Genomic DNA, 20,529 nt, shown 5'->3' on the forward strand with positions numbered 1-20,529 from the left:
ATCTTTGTAATAGTAGTAGCGAGTAGTAATCCCTTAACTATACCTATTATAGTTAAATAGTAATGTGGTTTGTATGCCTTTGTTACACAAAGGCATTGAACTGAAGTGAAAGCTTTTATATCCAACACACACACATATACATATATATATATATATACATATATATATATGTGTGTGTGTGTGTGTGTATATATATATATATATACATATATATATATATATATATAACTAAGAGTTCAACGACATTCGGACAAATAACAGGATACCCTAAGTCCACAACCAAACAAGGAACAAGAAATAAGGTGAGCTATCAGTCCTAAGTCCTTCAAATCTTACATAAATGAAAAAGACAAGATTTCATGGATGAAATCATGCATAACTACTAGATGAAGTGTTATAACAACAAAACAAGAGAAGAAACACTTACATTTTTGGAAGATTGGAAGAAATATCTTATGATACTTGAGAAAGAAATGGGGGTGTTCTTGAGCTTGGAAATGAGAAGTGAGGAGTGAGGAGTAAACTCATGCTTTAAGCATGAGTTCACGGCCAAGAGGAGTTTATGGCCCAAACTCCCAATGTTTGGCCATAGACACCTTGTTAGGGTGTGAAATGTTTATTTGTTACACATCACTCCTAGAAGATACTTCCTTTTATTTGTTCGTTTGACGAATTTATAATAAAAACACCCAAAACGGACTTTAAACCGGCTAAAATTAATAGAGATGAATTTGACTATTATTTGTAGTGCTTGACTGAAGGGTTTGAGCAAAAAGAAATTTCGGGTTGTCACATCATCCCCCCTGGGTTAGAGGGAATTTCGTCCCAAAATTAGAGTTCAAGCAACTAAGTTATTACAAATAACTAAGTAAAAAGGTGAGGATATTTAAGTTTCATTTGATCCTCGCGCTCCCATGTGAATTCTGGTCCTCGCTTGGCATTCCAACAAACCTTCACGATTGGGATACAGCTTTATTTCATTTGCATGACCTCTCGATCCATGATATCTACAGGTTCTTTTACGAAGTTTAGGCTCTCGTTGATCTCTATCTCGTCGAGTGGGATTACAAGAGTCTCGTCGGATAGGCACTTTTTCAAGTTCGAGACGTGGAAGGTAGGATGTAGGTTACTATGCTCGCGGGGTAAGTTGAGTTTGTAAGCTATGGGGCCGATTCTAGCTAGAATCTCGAAAGGCCCTATGTATCTTGGATTTAGCTTTCCACGCTTTCCGAAGCGTATCAAGCCCTTCCAGAGTGAGACTTTCAAAAGGACTCGGTCTCTCACCTGGAATTCCAAAGGTTTCCTCTGTTTGTCTGCGTAGCTTTTCTGTCGTAGAATTCAACAAGGGGTAAGTGGGTATCCCATGCCTTCCCAAAGTCGATCACACGTGCTCGCAGCATATCTTCCAAGGTTTGGATAGTTCTCTCGCTTTGTTCTTCGGTCTGTGGATGGTAGGCTGCACTCATGTCTAGCCTCGTTCCTGGGGAGCTTTATAATGACTGCCAGAACCTCGAATCGAATCTGCTATCTATATCCGAGATAATAGATATAAGAACATCGTGCAGTCGTACAATATCCCTTATGTATGTTCTTGTAAACTTCTCCATTTTGTCCGTTTCCTTGATGGGCAGGAAGTGTGCGGATTTGGTCAATCTGTCGACGATGACCCAAATGGTATCAAACCCACCCGTTGTCTTAGGTAGCTTGGTTGTGAAGTCCATAGTGATCCACTCGCACTTCCATTCAGGTATCTCTGGTTGCTGAAGTAAACCTGATGGTTTCTAGTATTCGACCTTAACCTTTGCGTAAGTAAGGCATTTACTCACGAAGGTAGCAATTTCTGCTTTCATTTTAGGCTACCAGTATAGCTTTTTAAGATCCAGATACATCTTATCTGAACCTGGGTGGACGGAGTATCGAGTGTTGTGCGCTTCCTTCATGACCAAGTCTCTGAAGCCACCGTGTCTCGGTGTCCAGATCCGATCCATGAGATATAAGGCTCCATCACCCTTGACTTCCAAGTTCTTATCCATTCCACATAGGCATTCACCCGCCAAATTTTCAGGTTTTAAGGCTTCAAGCTGAGCCTCCTTAATTTGTGTGGACAGATGCGAATGTGTTGTAGGCTTTTGTGGTCCATAAAGATAGTGCTCTTCGTACCATACAGGTAGTGTCTCCAGATATTCAGGGCAAACACAACCACTCCTAATTCGAGATCGTGTGTGGTGTAGTTGACCTCGTGTGTCTTTAGTTGTCTTGAGGCGTAGGCGATGACCTTACCTCGTTGCATCAGAACACAGCCGAGCCCCAGGTTGGATGCATCGCAGTATACCAAGAAGTCTTCCATCCCTTCGGGAGGGATAGTATCTGTGCGGTGCATAAGGCTCGCTTCAGTGTTTGGAACGCCTTCTCTTGCTTCTCTTCCCAGTCAAAGGCAATGCTCTTCTGGGTCAATGTCGTAAGAGGTTTCGCAATTCGAGAAAAGTTCTTAATGAACCTGCGGTAGTAGCTAGCGAGGCCTAGAAATTGACGAATTTCCGTACGCGTCTTTGGTGCTGACCAGTTCTCGATGGCTTTAATTTTGGAAGGGTCCATGTGGATTTATTCTTTACTAACCACGTGTCCTAAGAATTCGAATCTTCGGATCCAAAATTCGCATTTAGAGAACTTCACATAAAGCTTCTCTGATCGTAAGGTTCCTAGGACTTGTCGTAAATGATCGATATGCTCCTCCTCACTTGAAGAGTAGATAAGTATATCATCTATGAAGACAATGACGAACTGATCCAAGTAAGGACGGCATACTCTATTCATCAAGTCCATGAATATTGCGGGCGCATTGGTCAATCCGAATGGCACCACTACGAAATCGTAGTGTCCGTAACGAGTTCGTAAGGCTGTCTTTGAAACAACCTCCTCAAGCACTCCTAACTAGTGATACCCGGACCTCAGATCAATCTTGGAAAAGTAGCTCACCCCTTGCAGCTGGTCGAATAAATCGTCTATGTGAGGAAGAGGGTAACGATTATTGATTGTAAGCTTGTTGAGTTCCCTGTAATCGATGCACATATGGAACGATCCGTCTTTCTTCTTTACGAACAAGACTGGTGCTCCCTAGGGTGAGAAGCTTGGTCTTATAAAGCCCTTGCTGAGCTGTTCGTTAAGCTGACCAGATAGTTCTTACATCTCAGCAGGTGCTAGACGATATGGCAATTTGGCTACGGGGGTCGCTCCTAGAATTAAGTCGATTCGGAACTCGACTTGACGTTGCGGGGGTAATCCTGGGAGTTCTTCCGGAAAGACGTCGGGAAAATTGCATACTACGGGGAGGTCTTTTAGGTCTTTTATTTTCCGGTTGGTATCGACAACGTGCGACATGAATACACGATATTCCTTACGCAAGTACTTTTGGGCCTGAATACTTGAGATGATACGAAGGCTTGCACTGGGTTTGTCTTCGTAGATCAATAAGGTTTCGTTATTCGGTAGGTTCAGGCGGACTGCCTTTTCAAAGCATAGAATATCGGTACGACGGAGACTCAACCAGTCCATGCCCACAATGACATCGAAACTCTTGATCGATACGGGTATGAGGTCGATTGGGAATAAATAGTTATCTAGCGTGAGAGTACAACCTATGTAAATCTCGTTAGAACTCTCTGTTTTGCCGTTAGCCATTTCTACGACAAAGGTTTCTTTTAGTGTTTACGGTGATTGTTTAAGTAAGTGTTTAAATTTTTGGTTTACGAAACTCCTTTCTGCCCCACTATCGAATAGGATACAAGCATAAGAGTTATTGAGAAGGAACGTACCCGTGACTATTGTGGGGTCTGCCACGGCTTCATTGTGGCCAATGCCAAGTAGTCTTCCTGCTCCTCCTGCATTCCCAGGTTTAGGGCAGTTTCTCTTGAAGTGCCCTGTCTCGCCGCACCCGTAGCAGGCCTGGCTCACTCCCACACCGGGGACCTGGGTGATGGGTTTGGGTGGTGTTCTGCAAAATCGGGTGGTATGGCCCTTCCGGTCGCAATTTGTGCAGTGCATTTCCCGACAGGGGCCGTTATGATGGAAGGAGCACTTGGTGCACTTGGGTAGGTTCCCTGCATATGGTTTGGCTGGTACAGGGGCAGCAGGTGTAGTGGCAGCATGGATAGCCACAGTCTGTTGGTTCTTGGAAGAGGGTTGAGTTATCTTGCCCTTCTTTCGATCCCAACGCTTCCTCTTGTTTTCAGTTGTTTTGGTTGGTGCGGGGGCAATCATTGTAGTTGTTGTTGGAGTAGAAGGAGTCTCGTGATCGATGAGCCTTTGGGCCAATTCCTTGGCACTTTCAAAGGTCGCAGGGTGTGATGCTAGAACGTTCCCTCGATATGGGGGTACCAGACCCCATATGTATCTTTCAATTATTTTTTGCTTTCGGTGGGGACCATGTTGGGACATAGAGTCACCATGTCGCAGAACCTGGCCGTGTAAATCACTATGTCGGAACCCTTCATTTTGAGGTTCCAGAGTTCCTCCTCGAGCTTCTGAATTTCACCCCCCGGGCAGTACTCTCTTGTTATAAGGTCCTTCAGTGTATCTCAGCCCATAACGTTAGCTGCTACTAGTGAGAGTGATTTGACATGGCCATTCCACCACGTCAGGGCCCTCTCGGTGAAGGTGCAAGCAACGAATTTTATCTTGTTTCCCTCAGGGCATGAGCACATCTCGAAGATTGCTTCTGGACGTCTGCTTCAACTTCAAGCCGGGGGACCATGGATCAAGATTTCTGGTTCCCCTTCGATTTTTTGGGACATTGCAATGATCCTTCCAGTTCCGTTGAAGTATGTAGGTTTGAAGCTGATGAAATCCTTATAGGTACACTCCCGTGCGCGTGGATAGATTTCACCATGGCTAGAGTTGGTGCCAGTCCCCGTTCTACTAATGCCACCAGAGTTTACTTGGGTCATGGCTGCGGTCACAGCTGCAATCACAGTTGCCTGAAACATCACTGCATCAAACTACGGAGGGGTGGTGGTGGTGGAGTTTGATTTGTAGGTCTGCCCCTAGTCGGACGCGGACGAGGTGGCATCTTTTACTTGAAATTTACAGAGATGATGATAATAGTAAGAATCAAATGTAAGTATGATAAGAGTGTTTCATAGACTAAATCACCATAGTCTAACTATTTGATAGAGGCATAACAAATAGAGTAGAGAAACACAAGGTAAGAACTTCCCAATAGATTCGAAAACTGCCAATATTACTGGTATTAATGATGTAAAATGAGTTCGGGAAAAATGACCTAACAGTAGGTCTTACATCAAACCATAAGGGAAAATGTTGGCAGCTTAATAGTCTAGTTAGAGTACTTTAAAAGTTAGGAATGTTTACAGACAAGTGACACATAGAGCACAGAAAAGAAAGGTTATTCCCTAACCAAAAGAGAAAGATGAGTTGACATCTTCTACCGGTGACGGGTATCCCTCGGGCGAACCCTCAGGTCTGCCAGTTAGCGTACAACTTCCTGAAGATGTCGTTCATGCGCCCTCTGACGCATTCAGAGTTCCATGACTTCTGCTCGTGATGCAGCTAGTTGTTGTAGAGTCTCATTAGTCCTCCTAGTCCCATCCATAGCTTCTTCGAGTTGGCGAATGTGGACCGTGTTAAGGCCAGAGTTGGCGTCAAATTCCACTACTCGATCAATGGCTGCATGACCTTGCTCGACGTTCCGAGCAGTCCTACGGACCATGATGGGTAGGACTCGGTCAGCTGATCCTCCCTTTCTTAGATTGTAAAAACTTTGGTCCCCATTGTAAGGCAAAGGCTAACCCTGCTCATCACTCCATCGATTCAAGGTTGTTGCCCACAAGGGAGTGGGACCTTGAAATGTTGGACGGGGGTTGAGGTTTGGAACTTGACCTTCTTGGGGTAGGTTGTTGACCTCTGGTTTGGAGACGGAGCCATCCAAAAAGCCTTCTGCAAGGTGATCATCCAAAGGGATTGGGTGATTATCTTCTGGCTCATCGTCAAGCCATCCACCAATGCCTTGGTTGGGATAATACGGATCTCCAGGAAGATGGAAGCCAGCCATGTTATCTACGCGAGAATGGGGAAAAGAATAGTTAATAGCCGTACTAATGAAGATCTTCTTTAGTTTGCATATAAGTAATTATAGTAACACAAAATACTCGTATGGTATTTTTGGTTTAAGTTATGTTCCAATGTTCTTGTTGTAGTAGTGTTGGTAAGTTTTTAGACTTGTTGCAACACCACGATCATTCTTAGGCACATGCTAGTCACTCCTCAGAAAATATAGTTGATCAGGCTATATCCCCTTAGGTTTGACTATATGTCTCTAAGCCTAACTGTGTTGTTCAACAATCGTAATACTTTTGTTTTGTTCTAGTATGATACTGACCTTGGTATGAATAGATGTATATGTATACTTAGTTAAATATTTCATTATTTAAAAGTATATATTCTTGGTCAGAGTGTTTTAATCCCAATGTTTTTATAGTTCGTATATCTTTTATGGGTTGATATACTTGATTCATTATAAACAGTGCTCTAATACCAATCTGTCACACCCCAAAACATGAATGGCGGAAACGTTCTGGGGTGGAGGACGTCATGTACAGTATCATAACAATGCATAATAGTAAAGACAAGCAACAACATCCATTGCATTAATATAATAATTGTAATAGAAGCATGTTTTGTATAGTTTATAAGCCACCCAAAAGTATAATCAAAATGAAAGATGAGTCTTGTATGTTCTCCATCTTCTCAAAAGCTTCATCGGTACCTGTCTACTGATGACCTGAGAATACAAGTTATTTTGAAAGATTTTATCAGCATAAAGATGGTGAGTTCATAAGTATTTAGTGTCATTGCTTGTATGAAAATGTTTGTAACAACTTAGTGTAGTAACTGATTTCAAATGTTTGTAAATAGTATACTCCCTAGAAAATCCTATATTTTCCAGTAAAATGTAGTCTTCTACCAAGACCCGATTGTTTGTATGTTTGTTCTTTTGTAACAGTAGGAGTTTTCCCTCAGTAAAACTATCAGTATGAAAATATAGTTTTAGACTTCACTCATGTAAGGTGATTACAAAATAAATGTACTAGGGAAAATAATGTTTTACCCCAGCAGTATCACTGTTGACTGTTAGTGGTGAAAATGCAGACACCAGGTAGTATTAAATGTACAATACACCTCGGGGAGTCCATTTTGCCTTTAATTATTAATTGGTTAATTAAAGGTTTGAATGTGAACTCGTATGTAACCATACTGATCGACGGCTGAATAACTGATGACCCTCTAGGTCATATGTAGTGAGGTAACATTATGTCACCCCTTAGCCTTTCGGCTGGGACTGTAGCTAGCAGTCGGGATGTGGGAGTGTCTGTCCCGTATAGATCTATACACATGATGCCCGCTCTCCCTCCAAGAGACTCTAGTTACAAAGTGATACCACGATGAAGTGTCGTATCGAGAAGTAGTATGTCACATTCCGTTTATAGTATTCAAATGTTTATGTACTAGTTCTTAGTGTAGTAATGTTTTCTCTATACTAGTATATAGTATGTTCTCTTGTATAGTGTCTAGTATCTTGTCTTGTATAGTGTATAGTATGTGTTGTTTCTCACTGTAGTACTCATGTAGCAATTCGTAAATGTACTGACTCTTGTATGTATCTTTGTAATAGTAGTAGTGAGTAGTAATCCCTTAACTATACCTATTATAGTTAAATAGTAATGTGGTTTGTATGCCTTTGTTACACAAAGGCATTGAACTGAAGTGAAAGCTTTTATATCCAACACACACACACACACACACACATATATATATATATATATATGATATATAACTAAGAGTTCAACGACATTCGGACAAATAACAGGATATCCTAAGTCCACAACCAAACAAGGAACAGGAAATAAGGTGAGCTATCAGTCCTAAGTCCTTCAAGTCTTACTTATATAAATATATTAGTGTATATATGAGTTTGAAGACAATGTAATTTTAAAAAAAAGTTTGGAAACAGTTTTAGTATCTAAAAGTTTAATAAAAGGTTTTGAAATGCTTGAAAACCATAAATTTGATAGTAACTTGAAAGTAGTAGTAAATCTTTCTGTTTGTTCTAGTTATTAATCACATGTGATTAAAGCAACAACTAGAATATTTCAACTTGTATTCCCCCCCCCCCACATAAAAGCATTTAAAATCGTTTCAAAGGTTAATTTAGGGTTATGAACTCACCTGCAGTGAGTGGTTTGGATGGAAGTGCCGGATAGGATGCTAAGTGTCAAGTGAAGACCTGAACACACACACAGATCCTATTTAACATGTAATGACACATGATGTATCTAATTAGTCATTTAACAACTAATTAATCAATTAAGGACACCTTAAAACATGGATAACACTTTGATTCAAGTGCTAGGAGTATCAAGGGGTTGCATCTAAAGAGAGTATGGCCTCACATTGGAGTTTAGTGCCCATATGGTGACACCACATGAGTTTACGGTCATTTCCCCCATAAGTTTATGGCCATAAACTCATGTATGCTTGCTTCTTTTGCTTGTTTAAGTTGATATACTCCTCAAAGGAGTGATCTAGGCTTGGTTCCAAGGCTCTAGATGGGACTAGGGCTCGTATAGCCCCCTTATTAGGGTTTACGGTTCATGGACCAACTCCCATGGAGTTTATGGTTTTGGGTTTACGGTCCAAGTGGGTTTACGGTGGTAAACCCATGGTAACTCCTACCATTTCGTGGTTTAAGGTCTTTAGCTCATGCATGTAAGGTTCTAGTCCAATACCCAAGCCCTAGAAGGTAATAATGTCACATATGCACCACCTTATGGTGTTTATGGTCCAAGGAGATTGCCTTGGCCGTAAACCCATGTGTTCTTGGGTATTATTGATGTTTTCAATGGTTTAACAAGTATTCTAAGTAAATAACTATATAGGAGGAGTGTACTTACTTATAGGAATCTTGTAAAAGTGTTTAAGGTCCAAGAACACTAGTCTGTGTTCTTGGTGTTCTTGGTGATTTGAAGAACACTTGAAGATCTATGAAAAAGACAACATTTCATGGATGAAATCATGCATAACTACTAGATGAAGTGTTATAGCAACAAAACAAGAGAAGAAACACTTACATTTTTGGAAGATTGGAAGAAATATCTTATACTTGAGAGAGAAATGGGGGTGTTCTTGAGCTTGGAAGTGAGAAGTGAGGAAGTGAGGAGTAAACTCATGCTTTAAGCATGAGTTCACGGCCAAGAGGAGTTTACGGCCCAAACTCCCGAAGTTTGGTCGTAAACACCTTGTTATGTTGTTAAATGTTTATTTGTTACACATCACTCCTAGAAGATATTTCCTTTTATTTGTTCGTTTGACGAATTTATAATTAAAACACCCAAACGGACTTTAAACCGGCTAAATTTAATAAAGATGAATTTGACTATTATTTGTAGTGCTTGACTAAAGGGTTTGAGCAAATAGAAATTTCGGGTTGTCACATTTTTGGTCAAATGGCGAATTGCATGGGTTGAAATAGATGGTCCTCCCATGTCTATCTATACATTTAATTCATTTAAAAAAGTGGCATTTTAAAGGGTGAAGTGTTATTCCATGATAAGGAAGAAGACAATGACATTGCTACATGTAGAGTGTGTATTAAATCCACATGCTTTGAATTCGTTTTAGATCATGTAGTCGTCATTGTAGAAGGAATGGATTATACGGTTAGTATTAGGAGCTATATATTTGGGCCCTGAATATTAACAAGGCAATAGATTTATATGACGATCAAAATGAAGATGAATCAAGTGATGTAGAGTCTTCGGAAGGAAATAATGCTAATGGTGTTGATTCATTTGGCCATGAGGAGGAGGCGAATGGTTTGTTTGTTGTTAGTATTGTAGACATGCTAGAGATAAAGAAGGGGTGCACTAGATAGGTAGGTGCACAAGGAAGGAATGGTCATTCTAATCTAGAAGAATGATAAATATTTGATGTTCACATTGCGACCAATCTAGCATCTTATATGATAAAATTATCCACTTAAATGCATTCTAACGGTGTAATGAGAACACAGGAAAAAACAATTTAGTAATATATTAAATACAATTAAAAGTTTAGTGACCTGTTGAATACAATTAAAAGGTAAGTGACCTTAAGATAAAATTGTGTATTATTGGTTCTCATTTTATGATATTAACATTGGGGCAAGTGTTTAGACCTCCAAACAGGTACCTGTTTACAAGAATAGGTTCGGTTATTTATTCCAATAAACTCGCCTTTTTTACTTGTTTGATAGTTACACCATGCTGATGTGGCATCCACATTGATGCTATTGCCATGTTAGCACCACATTGGTAAAAATGTGGTGAGTGGCTTGATTGGCACTAAATTAGAAATGGAATAGTTGGTTGGCATTTTCATGACCTTATCCTTAAATTTTACAGTCTATAATTTCTACAGAAATGCCATTTTCTTCCTTGTCTTATTCTGATGAGTCTCTCTACTTTATCTACTACCTTCAATATTTCATTATCTTTTTAGAATGCTAAATGCAATAGACCAAAATAAACAAATCAAAGAAAAGTCAGTTACTTTTTTTCTTGCATTTAACTTGAAAACTAATGTTGGTATATTATTATACATGATAAATATCATTCCTGATATATAAACATAATAACAACACACATTCACTTTTTCTTCATTCAACCAAAGTTTTTTTTTTTGTTTTTTTTTAATACATATCGATTGAAGGAAAACGGGCAACAAGTTGCGCCACTAGCCCTTTCTGGATAGCAAAATCAATTCTTTTGAAAACTACATTTGTGGATCTAGGAGATATGACATTAGAATGCATGACCCGTTGGACTCTATTGAGGAGCTCCACCGCCTCTGGTGCGAGAAAACCAAATGTATCGAATGCAAAAGGAACAAACACATTTTGATTTGCTAGAAAACCAAAGTAGGTTGGCATTATTAACAAAAGTTGATAGAGTCCATTTCACGAGTTCGCTCTAACTACAGCCATAACCAAATGGAGCAATGTGTTATATTCAATAATCTACACAACAATTCCCATAATTGTGATTGGAATTCTTGATAAAGATCTTGGAAGGGCTCATTGATTTATTTTCACAAACACTTGGAGTGCATAAACCGATAGACCAACTAAAATTCGTTTGTTTCTACAGGAATTCAGCCAACATTAGTGCACACTTTTTGCTTACTCTTCTTATTCTCTCGTTTCAAGTAAATCGTCCCATTTTAATTTCAGATTATTCAGCTTCCTAATCCTTCAAACAAGATCTCGTTGATTTCAACGGATTCTTGAGGACCAGGTAAGACAAAAAGATTGTTTGTTCAAGTGGATTGGTAAGCATCGAGTGTGATCAAGGTCAAGTCATCACTATATAGCTTCCATGGAAAGGACTACGAGGCATAAAGATGCGCTCTGGAAGAAATAATACAAGTAGGAAGAACAACAATCCTTATTTAATCACATTAATTATAATTAAAATTGTTTTATCTATTATTTAGAAAGGGTATTTTAGTAATATCATATTTTATTTGAATTTTAGATAAGTTTCAAATATTAAATTAGTTTATTTTCAATTAAAATTTGATTTTGGATATATATATATATATATATATATATATATATATATATATATATACTCCCTCCGTCCCAAAATTATATTCTATCTTTCATTTTTGGTTTGTCCCAAAATAATAGTCGACTTCTAAAAATTAATAACATTTTTAACAAAATACTCCCCAATTATTACTTAATAAACTAAACATTTAATGGAACATTAAATGCAAAGTAAGGTCAAAACTGTCATTTTATTGTATAAAGTTAGTGATAATTAATGCTTCCTTAATCTGTGTGTTTTTTGTGTGTGGACAATAATTTTGGGACGGATGGAGTATATATATATATATATATATATATATATATATATATATATATATATATATATATATATATATATATATATAGTTTTAGAATGACAAAATACCTAATTTAAAATTTTATAAGCATATTGACGTAATACTTAAACTTTAGAAGGATATATATGAAAAAGTAAATTACACGGATGGTCCTTTAGCTTTACAGATTTTTCTTGATATGGTCCCTATGAAACTTTTTTCCCTGAGATGATGCGTACAGAACAGACATTGCACACAAAAGGTCATTATGACTAACTTTGTTAAAATATGCTATTAAGTGTATGTGAAAAGACGAATATGCCGTTTGTTTTTATTTTTTATATGCATTTTAATATGTTATTAATTAATCTTAAATAAAACATGGGGCCCTCTCTCTCTCTATCTCTCTCTCCCTATCTCACTCTCTCTCATTATACCACTCCTTCTCTCTACCCTCACCTCTCTCCCCTTCCCGTTTTTCTTCAGCACCGACCAAGGAAGTGGCTGCTAGCCACCGGAACTGCCCCTTCCGTCCTCTTTCTATCGCAATCTAGCTCCACAAACACCCCTTACGGCTGTTGATGTCCCCCTCGTTCTCCGCAGCCCTACCGAAAGGCTTGGTTGCTGGAAAAATGAACCAGAATAAAGGAGGTTGTTGCCTCCGATCTGGCCCTATCCACTTCCTTCTCCATTCGAGTAACATCACCCCCAAACACCCTATGTTTCTGTTCTACTCTGCTCGATCCCTTCCTTCCTTTCCTCTTGCGTTATATTTTCAGATAAAGAAAGAAGAACTAATGACAGAGTTTCCAGAGCAGCCCCTAGTCAGCACCGTCGTTGATGCGAAAACCACCGGCTGCACCTTTCCCTCTTCATACTCTAATCGACATAACAACTCGTGACTATTCCTTCCATTTTCTCAGTGGCACCTTTACCCTTCGATCCAGTTGCTTCCTTTTCCCCTCGATTGGTGGTCTCCGACGATGAGAAAAGAACCACAAAGCTTCGTTAAAGGTCGGCTTCCCCACCTTGCGATTTGCTTGACCACCGGAACTTCCTGCTCGCTGCTTTCCATTCGTGTTGCTTTTTCTACTTCTTCGACCAGACAATAAACGGGGACCATTTCCCTATCATTTGTGTTGTTGGATCTCTAGTGTATCTACCATTGACGACAGAGCTAAGGATGGAGAGAGAGAGAGAGGGGGAGAGAGAAAGAGAGAGAGAGAGAGAGAGAGAGAGAGAGAGAGAAAAGGACCATTTATGTACAAAGAACAAAGGGTATTTTCTTCATTTACAATTACTTAACAGAATCTGTGAACAGTGCTAGTCATAAGGGCCTTTTGTGTGCAAGGTTTGCTCCTTAGGGACAATCTAAGGGAGAAAAGTCTCGTAGGGACCATAGGGAAAAACTGTAAAGCTAAAGGACCATCCGTGTAATTTATTCTATATGAAATTTTCCCTAATATACTATTTCAATGACTTGTACCATACACAACTAATGTTGTAGCAATCCAACGCATATAAGAACCAAAAAACCATAATTAGAACTGAACCGGTATCGATATGCCTCACAAACTTTTCAAACACCTCTTATAACCTTCGTCAGGATCATTGTTGGAGGTGAATGCATGAAAACACATATTTTCATTATGTTATCCCATGTAATCCTTGAAGCAACTAGGTGTACCGGTGTGGATATTTCCATGATTATATGGATATATTCATGTGCACCATCAGGCAGGGGCGGAACTAGTAGGTGTACTGGTGTGGTACCGGCAATAACTACTTTTTCTGTCCGCAGTGGAAAAATTTTCGATTTGTCGATTTTTTTTACCAATTTTTTCTACATCGATAACACCTATTTCAACATTGGCAACATCTATTATATATTCTTGCGTCCGCCTCTGCCATCATGCTACTATCTATACCGATGGTGATGGTCGAAGAAGAATCAACTGAAGCAACACTAAATGAGGAAGAATTGTAAGTTTTTTGTACGTGGTTTGGAGTTTTCAGGTGTGTGCATTTTTTGAATGAAAGATTGGTATTTCACTCTCTTAAGTAACTAGCGGCATATTTGTCAATCTATATATATATATATATATATATATATATATATATATATATATATATATATATATATATATATATATATATATATATATATATACATTTTCAGTTGTAGCATCAAAAACTACTTTGACAATAAGTTCCCTTACATGTAAGAGCATATTTTAGTCTTTTTAACCCGGGCATGGGAAACCAATGGACCAGCCATGCACGTAAGACGTAAAACGACTGTCTTTTTTTCCACAAAGAATGCCAACGTCACACATCAGCACATAAAATAAGCTATATTATGTATCAATTATATTCTTTTGAAAAAAAGTTGTGGACTTGTGGTATCTTATGTTTTGATAGTAACTTTTTAATTCATGGATATCTTTTTGAACATTTTAAGTAGTTTGTCACCATTTTTTATAACATCCATCATACTTTTTATTATATGGATTTGTTACCCTTTTTTACGACATCCACCATACTTTTTACAAATTAGTTGCTTTATCAACCACATGCACATAGTTGTATCAATTGAGCACATTCATAATATCTATCACAGAACTAAGCAATGTCTTACGAAATCTTATTAGCATTTGTAGCAATTAAACATTAGAGTTTGTTATTCATAAATCATAATTGACAGTAGGAGAACTATGAGGGTCATTAGGGTGAGAAAGTAGATGAGAGTCTTCACGGCTGCTATGATTCCTAGCCTTCGGAAAACGTTCAAAATAACAAAACATAAATAGATTTTTGCATACACATTGAGCAACTCGATACCTACAAATTTGGAAAACATGTATGGTTTTTCATATGTTAGTAATTAATTTTTAAAACAACATAAAAATTCTAATTAACTCCTAAATTCCATTATAGTCTCGTCTCATACGAGACTTGACCCCCTTAGCCATTTGGATCGATGGTCATCATGTCAACAACAACAGATACTATATTGTTAGGGCTCTAGTTAACAATCATTTAAATGGTCGATAAATCTGCCCTGAACAAACATATTTTCTAATTAGTGCTTTCATTCACCCTTATAGCAAAAAATAAATAAATAAATAAAATAATCCCTTAAATATTAGAAAGTAATAGTAGGGGTTTTTATATTATTTACTCAGATATGGTCATTCTCAAGAAAGAAAAATCCGTTTCTATGAATTTGTACTTAAAACTTTTTTAATCAAGGAGAAGAGAATTAAAAGACATTACCTGCAATGACCAGAAACACAAAAAATGTGTAGAATGTGTAGAGAATCAAGAACATCAACATGTTGATGTTCAGATGATAGATTATATGCAGTGAGGGGGTAGCTATATAGAACACGACATGAGAGGTATTTAATTATAATTGCATTTATTGTTGAAGTTAATAACATAGGTAACAAACCAAAAGTCAAACATTAAATTTTGCATGCCCATGGTTTTATAGAAATAATAATTTAAACTCAAAGTAATAAAACTTTGGATATAGAACTGTTAGTGTACATTTATGTTATTATTGTATCTTCAGAGAGTCGTTTTTGTAAATATTCATAATTAGAGGCATTTTCTGTAGTTTATACTAATTAGCTACAAAACCTTTATTTTGATCCGATAAACCTACCATCAACATCCCTACTTCAGTCTAACCAAAAACAAATCTAAAGTTTAGTTAAGTAATCCTCAAACAAATCAACACCAATTAACATTGTATAGAGAAACAACTACAAGATCCTCTATTACCTCCCATGAAAGGGATTGCAAAAGTATAGGAAATTCCAAACTTCTGCTAGATATCAACAAACAGTTAAAAGATCCAAACGCAAATAAGAAAAAATTTCTTGACATGATTGTTTATGGATCCCAAAATTAGCAAGAACAATCTTTTCAAATTTGAATATACCGTTCACAAGATCTAGTATCATACTGATGGACTTGTTCCAAATGCTATTTATTTTAACTAACAAGTCATGCCATTTCTAAGCTTTTGATTCCAAGCTCTTACTAGATGAAATTTTGGAGGTACCACTCACAAAAACACGATTATAATTTAACCAAATCCTACATGTAATTACAACAGCCACAGCCAAAGCTATCAAAACGATGAACACGCGTACACAAATGAGAAAGTGGCAAAAACTAATTGCATCTGTAACTAAATGTAAATTTCGATCTCTAACCTCATTTAAGACAACTAAATGCACAACTAGAACAAAAAGAGTGTTTAGCTAGGCCGAGCTTTCCTTCCTGGGAATCTTACCACTAAAACCAAGTGAAAAAGCTTTGCTCATCATCATTGTAGGCATTAAAAGTACAAAAAAAATCCCTCATAGATTTTGTAGCTCCAAACAAAACGAATTACACTTGGGCGGTTAAGTAAAAAACATTTTACAATGAGAAATTAAATATCATTCTACTTTTTTTTCTTACCATCTTCCTTGTCACATGTAATAGAATTACTAAATTTTTTTATAACACTTGTCATCATTTAAAGTCGTAAGAAGATGAGTAGAAAGAAAAAGTAGGAGAATATTTATTTTCTCTTAAAAAACTATTAGTAAACCCTAATAGCGATGACGTCAACATTGATTGCCATTCCACGGTTACGATTTGGGAGGGGTTATATTAGGCGTTTGGGTTCCCGTTTTCTTCTACTTAATTTGTTGTTTGATTAGGAAACTTATGTATTGAAAATACGATACGATGACTGCTAATGAGTCAAAATGACAATTTGTCAAGAAAAAGAAACAGGATGTAATCAATCATGCAAATAAACACGTTATAATCAATCATGCAAATAGTCCGAGTTTCGGATGATTAGGGTAAGTGTTTCAACCTAAATATTATGCATTAGAGAAACTTTCTATGAAGTATTACATCTCTATTTTCCCAAGTTTGTTGAGTTAAAATACCTTTCATATGACTTGTTAAAATTATAGGAAAGTTAGTGCTATCTACATTCCATCGTAAGTTATCCAAGCTTGGGAAGCGTTTTGCTTTTGTTCGTTTTCTTCATGTGGATAACATGCATGAATGGAAAGCAAAATTTCCTCCATCTGGATTGGACATTAGCATTTGTTTGCTCAATCAGAAGGTACTCTCATGGAAAGAATTCCAATCCAATGTTGATATGGGTACTGTTTTGCTTTTGTTCGCTTTCTTTATGTGGATAACAAGCATTAAATCGAAAGGAAAATATATTTCATTTGAATTGGAAATTGGCATTTAATTGTTTGTTCAATGGGAAGGTACTCTCATGGAGAGAATTCCAATCCAATGTTTATTTGGGGAGTAAGAAAAGTTCAGTTGTTGTGGTTACCAAAAGGAATGATGGAAAAATGTCTTATGTGAATATAGTATTCCATATTCAATAGGGGTGGTACCAAAACCTGATAGAGAAGTTAAACGAGTCAATTTAGTTGATTTAGACTTTGTAACTAGTCTGGATTCAACTTGTGTGGTATTAGGATATGTTCGTGATATTAGGGGTATTGGAAATATTTTTCATTTATTTATAAAAAGAAGGATTCAAAGTTATGGAGGTCGATTATATTGATGGCACATGGGTGTATCTTGAATTTCAATCAAGGATAGGTTGTTCGAATTTTAAGCAAAGTGGAGTGAAGAAACAAGTGTTCAAGGAACTAAGGCCGGTGATTAAGTCATTTGTGGACAAATATCGAATGGTCTGGGGTAAGATAGATGGTCTTTCATTGTCTGGACACTCAATGTATTTAATAAAAATAAAAATAAAGTAAAATAAAAAAAAGTGGCATCTTTATAGTCAGAAGTGTTATTCCATGAAAAGGAAGAAGACAATGACATTGCTACATGGAGAGTGTGTATTAAGTCCTCATGCTTTGAATTCACTTTAGATCATGTAGTTGTCATGGTAGAAGGAATGGATTACATGGTTAGTATTGGGAGCTATATATTTGGTCCCTAAATATTAACAAGAGAATAGATGAATATGAGGATCAAAATGAAGATGACTCAAGTGATGTAGAGTCTTCAGAGGGAGATAATGTGAATGGTGTTGATTCATTTGGCGATGAGGAGGAGGTGACTGGTTTGTTTGTTGCCAGCTCTTGCAGACATGCTAGTAATAAAGAACGGGTGCACTAGGGAATTAGGCGCACAAGGATGTAATGGTCATTTTAATCTAGAATAATGATCAAAATTCGATGTTGATATTGCAACCAATATATCATCTCATATGATAAAATTATCCAGTTAAATGCATTCTAATGGTGTAATGTGAACACAGGAAAAAAAATAGTAATCTTGTAAATACATTTAAAAGTTTTCTAACCTATTAAATACAATTAAAAGGCAAGTGGCCTAAAGAGCAAATTTTGCATTATTTGTTCTCGTTTTATGATATTAACATTGGGGTAAGTGTTTGGACTTCCAAACTGGTATCAATTTACAACAATAGGTTCGGTTATAGATTCCTTTGGTTGTGCAAATGTCCTGTTTAATTGGGATATTTTAATGGTTTGGACTGGAACAATACAATGTAATCAGTAAAATTTTCAAAAGATGTGTTGTATTATTCGTTCGAAGTCGGATTGACATGAGATCTTTTTCAACATGTAGTTTAGAGTTTGTATTTAAGTTTAAGGTGTGATTTTCTCTTTTTGTTTGTTACATATTTAATAAGTTATGGTCCCCTGAAGTCGGGATATTAAAGTTGAGAGTTTTTCAGCTTTTCAACTTTTATTTGTATTTTGTAATCTATGAAAATTTTAAAAGATACATCTCATTCGTTTGAAAACGGATTATCATGATATTTTTTTTAAACATGTAGTTTAAAGTTTGTACTTGGGTTTAGGCTGTAATTTCATCATTTTTTGGTCCACATTCAATGATTTACAATGCCCTAAAGTCAGGATATCAAAGCTGAAAGATTTTCAGCTTTTATTATACTGCTTCAACAACTTGTACTATACGCAACTAAAGTTGTACATGTCCAACGTGTATAAGAACCGAAAAAACCAGAATCAGAACCGAAAATGGTATTGGCATGTTCATAAACTTTTCAAGCACCTCTTATAACCTTCTTGAAAATCATTGTTGGAGGTGAATGCGTGAAAACAAAGTTATAAACTGTCTTATTGAGTTTGATCTAATCTAATTCATGTCAAACAGAACGAAGGTCATTCTATTCTATCAATCACGTCCTACATAACAAAATGAGGCCTACAAGATATGAGGAAAGCATCAAAAAACCATGATGCTAAAAGTATAAGAATTATTACAAGTACAGCCCAAACGTATTTTATAAAAACCATGCTCTCGATTTTCAACAAAATTATGTCCTTTAGCTACTCAAGAAAATGAAATCTTTTTCAATACACAAACAAAAACCATAGTTATGACAAAACCCTATAATCTAACATCTTTAAATTCAAAACCGTCCAAATTAATTAAAAAAAATACAACCACATCCTAAAAATGTATGAATTATGCTTCGTCTATCCCATATTTTGTCTAATCCTGATTATTCGTTTCGGTGTTGCTAACGAGAAACTGCACTCATCACAGGTCGTATGATCGACCTAACAAAAACAACAAACGCGATCACAAGGGTATTCATGTTTTTGTACATAGACCAGATATTTTTTATTGTGGTCTATTTAAAACTTTGTATTAGCTAGTTTCCCACTGGTATTTCTTATTGTTAGATGAAATTTGTTGAAAAAAAAAACAAAAAGGGAACTATTTCCCAGGAACTAAAAAAAATTTGGATTGTTAAATTTTATTACAATTTAATAAGATTGTGTTAGGTTTTTGGTGATATTTCCATGATTACATGGATATATCCATGTGCACTGGCATGCTACTATTTGTACCGATGTTGGTGGTTGAAGAAGAATCGATTGAAGCAACACCAAATCTATGATAATAAATGAAGGTTTTTTTGCCACATTTCACACTTTCATTCAATTTGCAAATGTCATTTTGTAGTTATTTTGAATTATTATTTTTTCCACGTGTTATTTTTATGGATTTTCTTACTTTATTAAATTTCACATCTTCCTATTCTAATAAATGAATATGTTTATTCTTCAATTGACAAGTGTTATACTATTAGAACTTCTTATTAATATTATATGTCACCTATCATGTCATTTGTCAACCTGTTAATTATCAATTTCAAATTTTAAAATTTAAATTTCTTACTCTAATTATATTAAATTAATAAATAGATGATTCTCCATTTTAAATTTCAAATTTTAAAAATTTTGATTATATTAAATTAATAATATTAGATTAATAAAATTAATATAGATTATAAGGTGATAAAACCTTACGTATTTATTTAAATCAACGATTATAATTTTATATAACTAAAAAAATATCTCTTAAATAATAGTTTATTTAAAATTATTGATTATTAATTTTGAATTTTTAATATGAAATTTTAATTAATTTTATAACCGTGGTTCTCATGGGTTATAAACTAGTAATATTATAATATAAATATAGTAGTGACAATAAATGTACTAATAAATTGATATCAATTTTATTAATGGACTTACA

This window comes from Lactuca sativa, chromosome 1, assembly GCF_002870075.4.
Source record: "Lactuca sativa cultivar Salinas chromosome 1, Lsat_Salinas_v11, whole genome shotgun sequence".
Taxonomy (NCBI): domain Eukaryota; kingdom Viridiplantae; phylum Streptophyta; class Magnoliopsida; order Asterales; family Asteraceae; genus Lactuca; species Lactuca sativa.